The sequence below is a fragment of the Oncorhynchus kisutch genome, unplaced genomic scaffold, assembly GCF_002021735.2.
Source record: "Oncorhynchus kisutch isolate 150728-3 unplaced genomic scaffold, Okis_V2 scaffold3202, whole genome shotgun sequence".
NCBI classification, from domain to species: Eukaryota; Metazoa; Chordata; class Actinopteri; order Salmoniformes; family Salmonidae; genus Oncorhynchus; species Oncorhynchus kisutch.
Genome location: NW_022265147.1, coordinates 265,001 through 272,500, shown reverse-complemented (window position 1 = coordinate 272,500; position 7,500 = coordinate 265,001). Strand labels below are relative to the sequence as shown.

The following is a 7,500-nucleotide window of genomic DNA, read 5'->3' as shown; positions in this document are numbered from 1 at the left end:
ATATTATTATACTATATATTATTATACTATATATTATTACACTATACTGTAGGTATATATTATTATATACCTATATATTATTATACTATATATTATTATACTATATATTATTACACTATACTGTAGGTATATATTATTACACTATTATTACACTACATATTATACTATACTATATATTATTATACTATATATTATTACACTATACTATATATTATTATTATTATACTATATATTATTGTACTATACTGTAGGTATATATTATTATACTATATATTACTATACTGTAGGTGTATATTATTATACTATATATTATTAAACTAATCTGCAGGTATATATTATTACACTGCATATTATACTATACTATATATTATTATACTATATATTATTATACTATATATTACTATACTGTAGGTGTATATTATTATACTATATATTATTAAACTAATCTGCAGGTATATATTATTATACTATATATTATTATACTATATATTATTATACTATATATTATTATACTATATATTATTACACTATATATTATTATACTATATATTATTATACTATATATTATTATACTATACTGTAGGTATATATTATTATACTATACTGTCGGTATATATTATTATACTATATATTATTATACTATATATTATTATACTATACTGTAGGTATATATTATTACACTATACTGTATGTGGGTGTGAGAGCGGGTGCTGACCTTCTTTGAGGGTCCATTTGATGTCTCCAGACTGCTTGGAGACAGCATGTAGACTCCCATCCAGAGTAGACACAAACAATAGAGACTCTGGTAGAGTTACACTCACTGACTTCACCTGGGGGTAGAGAGAGAGTAGAGACTGACTTCACCTGGGGGGTAGAGAGAGAGTAGAGACTGACTTCACCTGGGGAGTAGAGACAGAGGAGAGACTGACTTCAGATAGCTGGCCTGGTCCTCTCAGCACAAACGGGCTCTAACCAGAATAGAACGAGTGTGAGGCCCCGGTGCACAACTGAGCAAGAGGACAAGTACATTCTACCCTCTTCACTGTTGACGTTGAGACTGGTGTTTTGTGGATACTATTGCATTAAGTCTTGTTTTTACATGCATTGAGATAGTTCCTCAGTGTACCTGGAAAATCTTTCCAGCTCTCTCTCCCTTTCGACCACCACTCAGCGTGAAAGGGAACAATGTCATGCTCTGATCCAGTGGAAACGTCATAAAATAGGCCTTCCTGATTACTGATAATCCCCTTGAACAAATAGTCTGTCATTACTGATTATCCCCTTGAACAAATAGCCTACATCTGTCATTACTGATTATCCCCTTGAACAAATAGCCTACAGCTGTCCTGAGCTCACTGGTGCAGGAAACTGAGGTTCCCAGAATGCAGCGTGTTTGTTAGCAGGAGCTTTAGGCCAGAAAAAAAAGTGAATAGTTGATACAATGTTTCAAGTTCGTTGCAGACAGGCCATGTGTAACCAATGTTTCCAGTTCCTAGCAGACAGGCCATGTGTAGCCAATGTTTCCAGTTCCTAGCAGACAGGCCATGTGTAGCCAATGTATCCAGTTCCTAGCAGACAGGCCATGTGTAGCCAATGTTTCAGGTTCGTTGCAGACAGGCCATGTGTAGCCAATGTTTCAAGTTCGTTGCAGACAGGCCATGTGTAGCCAATGTTTCCAGTTCCTAGCAGACAGGCCATGTGTAGCCAATGTTTCCAGTTCCTAGCAGACAGGCCATGTGTAGCCAATGTTTCCAGTTCCTAGCAGACAGGCCATGTGTAGCCAATGTTTCCAGTTCCTAGCAGACAGGCCATGTGTAGCCAATGTTTCCAGTTCCTAGCAGACAGGCCATGTGTAGCCAATGTTTCCAGTTCCTAGCAGACAGGCCATGTGTAGCCAATGTTTCAAGTTCGTTGCAGACAGGCCATGTGTAGCCAATGTTTCAAGTTCGTTGCAGACAGGCCATGTGTAGCCAATGTTTCCAGTTCCTAGCAGACAGGCCATGTGTAGCCAATGTTTCCAGTTCCTAGCAGACAGGCCATGTGTAGCCAATGTTTCCAGTTCCTAGCAGACAGGCCATGTGTAGCCAATGTTTCCAGTTCCTAGCAGACAGGCCATGTGTAGCCAATGTTTCCAGTTCCTAGCAGACAGGCCATGTGTAGCCAATGTTTCCAGTTCCTAGCAGACAGGCCATGTGTAACCAATGTTTCCAGTTCCTAGCAGACAGGCCATGTGTAACCAATGTTTCCAGTTCCTAGCAGACAGGCCATGTGTAGCCAATGTTTCCAGTTCCTAGCAGACAGGCCATGTGTAGCCAATGTTTCCAGTTCCTAGCAGACAGGCCATGTGTAACCAATGTTTCCAGTTCCTAGCAGACAGGCCATGTGTAGCCAATGTTTCCAGTTCCTAGCAGACAGGCCATGTGTAGCCAATGTTTCCAGTTCCTAGCAGACAGGCCATGTGTAGCCAATGTTTCCAGTTCCTAGCAGACAGGCCATGTGTAGCCAATGTTTCCAGTTCCTAGCAGACAGGCCATGTGTAGCCAATGTTTCCAGTTCCTAGCAGACAGGCCATGTGTAGCCAATGTTTCCAGTTCCTAGCAGACAGGCCATGTGTAGCCAATGTTTCCAGTTCCTAGCAGACAGGCCATGTGTAGCCAATGTTTCCAGTTCCTAGCAGACAGGCCATGTGTAGCCAATGTTTCCAGTTCCTAGCAGACAGGCCATGTGTAACCAATGTTTCCAGTTCCTAGCAGACAGGCCATGTGTAGCCAATGTTTCCAGTTCCTAGCAGACAGGCCATGTGTAGCCAATGTTTCCAGTTCCTAGCAGACAGGCCATGTGTAACCAATGTTTCCAGTTCCTAGCAGACAGGCCATGTGTAACCAATGTTTCCAGTTCGTTGCAGACAGGCCATGTGTAACCAATGTTTCCAGTTCCTAGCAGACAGGCCATGTGTAGCCAATGTTTCCAGTTCCTAGCAGACAGGCCATGTGTAACCAATGTTTCCAGTTCCTAGCAGACAGGCCATGTGTAGCCAATGTTTCCAGTTCCTAGCAGACAGGCCATGTGTAGCCAATGTTTCCAGTTCCTAGCAGACAGGCCATGTGTAGCCAATGTTTCCAGTTCCTAGCAGACAGGCCATGTGTAACCAATGTTTCCAGTTCCTAGCAGACAGGCCATGTGTAGCCAATGTTTCCAGTTCCTAGCAGACAGGCCATGTGTAACCAATGTTTCCAGTTCCTAGCAGACAGGCCATGTGTAGCCAATGTTTCCAGTTCCTAGCAGACAGGCCATGTGTAGCCAATGTTTCCAGTTCCTAGCAGACAGGCCATGTGTAGCCAATGTTTCCAGTTCCTAGCAGACAGGCCATGTGTAACCAATGTTTCCAGTTCCTAGCAGACAGGCCATGTGTAGCCAATGTTTCCAGTTCCTAGCAGACAGGCCATGTGTAACCAATGTTTCCAGTTCCTAGCAGACAGGCCATGTGTAGCCAATGTTTCCAGTTCCTAGCAGACAGGCCATGTGTAGCCAATGTTTCCAGTTCCTAGCAGACAGGCCATGTGTAGCCAATGTTTCCAGTTCCTAGCAGACAGGCCATGTGTAACCAATGTTTCCAGTTCCTAGCAGACAGGCCATGTGTAGCCAATGTTTCCAGTTCCTAGCAGACAGGCCATGTGTAACCAATGTTTCCAGTTCCTAGCAGACAGGCCATGTGTAGCCAATGTTTCCAGTTCCTAGCAGACAGGCCATGTGTAACCAATGTTTCCAGTTCCTAGCAGACAGGCCATGTGTAGCCAATGTTTCCAGTTCCTAGCAGACAGGCCATGTGTAGCCAATGTTTCCAGTTCCTAGCAGACAGGCCATGTGTAGCCAATGTTTCCAGTTCCTAGCAGACAGGCCATGTGTAACCAATGTTTCCAGTTCCTAGCAGACAGGCCATGTGTAGCCAATGTTTCCAGTTCCTAGCAGACAGGCCATGTGTAGCCAATGTTTCCAGTTCCTAGCAGACAGGCCATGTGTAGCCAATGTTTCCAGTTCCTAGCAGACAGGCCATGTGTAGCCAATGTTTCCAGTTCCTAGCAGACAGGCCATGTGTAGCCAATGTTTCCAGTTCCTAGCAGACAGGCCATGTGTAGCCAATGTTTCCAGTTCCTAGCAGACAGGCCATGTGTAACCAATGTTTCCAGTTCCTAGCAGACAGGCCATGTGTAGCCAATGTTTCCAGTTCCTAGCAGACAGGCCATGTGTAGCCAATGTTTCCAGTTCCTAGCAGACAGGCCATGTGTAGCCAATGTTTCCAGTTCCTAGCAGACAGGCCATGTGTAGCCAATGTTTCCAGTTCCTAGCAGACAGGCCATGTGTAGCCAATGTTTCCAGTTCCTAGCAGACAGGCCATGTGTAGCCAATGTTTCCAGTTCCTAGCAGACAGGCCATGTGTAGCCAATGTTTCCAGTTCCTAGCAGACAGGCCATGTGTAGCCAATGTTTCCAGTTCCAATGTGATTTATAGGATTTTTATTTTATTTATTTATTTTTTAAATCTTATTATTTGTTTTTTTACTTAATTTGAAAAATAAAAGTTACTTTTTAGGCTTGTTTCATTTACATTTTTTGGGTTTGGATTGAATTTTCATTAACCACATGACAATGATATTAAAATACGAGGACATTATTATAAATTAAATTGCACTATCCACTATGAAAATGTGGACATGAACCATAACCGGCACGCAGATCGGTAGAAACGGTGAGATAAATGGGCCACATGAGAAAGGTTGCCGACTCCTCGTTGTGGCCTTTTTACCTTCAGGAGAGTGACGGCAGAATCTGAGACAGCCAGCAGGAGAGAGAGGAGAACTGTCGGGTTCAGTTCAGTTCAGTACAACTTCAGGTGGAATCTGAGACAGCCAGCAGGAGAGAGAGGAGAACTGTCGGGTTCAGTTCAGTTCAGTACAACTTCAGGTGGAATCTGAGACAGCCAGCAGGAGACAGAGGAGAACTGTCGGGTTCAGTTCAGTTCAGTACAACTTCAGGTGGAATCTGAGACAGCCAGCAGGAGAGAGAGGAGAACTGTCGGGTTCAGTTCAGTACAACTTCAGGTGGAATCTGAGACAGCCAGCAGGAGAGAGAGGAGAACTGTCGGGTTCAGTTCAGTTCAGTACAACTTCAGGTGGAATCTGAGACAGCCAGCAGGAGAGAGAGGAGAACTGTCGGGTTCAGTTCAGTTCAGTACAACTTCAGGTGGAATCTGAGACAGCCAGCAGGAGAGAGAGGAGAACTGTCGGGTTCAGTTCAGTTCAGTACAACTTCAGGTGGAATCTGAGACAGCCAGCAGGAGAGAGAGGAGAACTGTCGGGTTCAGTTCAGTTCAGTACAACTTCAGGTGGAATCTGAGACAGCCAGCAGGAGAGAGAGGAGAACTGTCGGGTTCAGTTCAGTTCAGTACAACTTCAGGTGGAATCTGAGACAGCCAGCAGGAGAGAGAGGAGAACTGTCGGGTTCAGTTCAGTTCAGTACAACTTCAGGTGGAATCTGAGACAGCCAGCAGGAGAGAGAGGAGAACTGTCGGGTTCAGTTCAGTACAACTTCAGGTGGAATCTGAGACAGCCAGCAGGAGAGAGAGGAGAACTGTCGGGTTCAGTTGTTTTTTCCTTCTGGTTAACAAGATCTCTGGCTCCCTCTTGAGTCATTTGTGTGCCTGTAATAATTTAATCAAACAGCTTAAAGCATCAGTTCAGTACATATAGTTGATTTAATTAAAACACATGGGCTGTGTCTATAATGGGGAAATACACGTAACATTTCAACCAATCGATTGGTGGAAAGAACAGATGACTGTCGTCAGGGACTGCCCTATACACTATATAAAGCATCAGTTCAGTACATATAGTTGATTTAATTAAAACACATGGGCTGTGTCTATAATGGGGAAATACACGTAACATTTCAACCAATCGATTGGTGGAAAGAACAGACGACTTTTGGTGGACAAACATATGGGCTGTGTCTATATATGGGGAAATACACGTAACATTTCAACCAATCGATTGGTGGAAAGAACAGACGACTGTCGTCAGGGACTGCCCTATACACTATATAAAGCATCAGTTCAGTACATATAGTTGATTTAATTAAAACACATGGGCTGTGTCTATAATGGGGAAATACACGTAACATTTCAACCAATCGATTGGTGGAAAGAACAGACGACTGTCGTCAGGGACTGCCCTATACACTATATAAAGCATCAGTTCAGTACATATAGTTGATTTAATTAAAACACATGGGCTGTGTCTATAATGGGGAAATACACGTAACATTTCAACCAATCGATTGGTGGAAAGAACAGACGACTTTTGGTGGACAAACATTGTTTTGTCGTCAGGGACTGCCCTATACACTATATAAAGCATCAGTTCAGTTCATATAGTTGATTTAATTAAAACACATGGGCTGTGTCTATAATGGGGAAATACACGTAACATTTCAACCAATCGATTGGTGGAAAGAACAGACGACTTTTGGTGGACAAACATTGTTTTGTCGTCAGGGACTGCCCTATACACTATATAAAGCATCAGTTCAGTTCATATAGTTGATTTAATTAAAACACATGGGCTGTGTCTATAATGGGGAAATACACGTAACATTTCAACCAATCGATTGGTGGAAAGAACAGACGACTTTTGGTGGACAAACATTGTTTTGTCGTCAGGGACTGCCCTATACACTATATAAAGCATCAGTTCAGTTCATATAGTTGATTTAATTAAAACACATGGGCTGTGTCTATAATGGGGAAATACACGTAACATTTCAACCAATCGATTGGTGGAAAGAACAGACGACTTTTGGTGGACAAACATTGTTTTGTCGTCAGGGACTGCCCTATACACTATATAAAGCATCAGTTCAGTACATATAGTTGATTTAATTAAAACACATGGGCTGTGTCTATAATGGGGAAATACACGTTTAAAAATGACCAAGATGTTTTGGTTGTTGGGCCTTATTTTACTTTAGTGTTGCCAACAGGAGGCATGTTGTGGAATATTTTTTATTCTGTACAGGCTTCCTTCTTTTCACTCTGTCATTTAGGTTAGTATTGTATAGTAACTACAATGTTGTTGATCCATCCTCAGTTTTCTCCTATCACAGCCATTAAACTCTGTAACTGTTTTAAAGTCACCATTGGCCTCATGGTGAAAATCCCTGAGCGGTTTCCTTCCTCTCCGACAACTGAGTTAGGAAGGACGCCTGTATCTTTTTAGTGACTGGGTGTATTGATAGACCAATCCAAAGTGTAACTAATAACTAATAGTGAAGTTGCAGAGAAATGCCATGTCTTTCTTTTGAGTCTGAAATGCCCCCCTCTCCCCATTGGTTATGTCGTGAACCGTGTACATTGGCCTGGCCAGTTCCTTCAAATTCCAAGACGGTCAAAGCCCTAGTATGTGAAACTGTCTGACTGAATTTGGAACACTCGTTTGGAACAGACTGC

At 42.6% G+C, this 7,500-nt stretch overlaps 1 pseudogene; it reads right to left on the bottom strand.

The window, feature by feature from the left end:
- The window catches only part of LOC109886338 (serine/threonine-protein kinase/endoribonuclease IRE1-like), a 64,019-nt pseudogene that overhangs the window by 54,817 nt on the left and 1,702 nt on the right, over nucleotides 1–7,500 (bottom strand).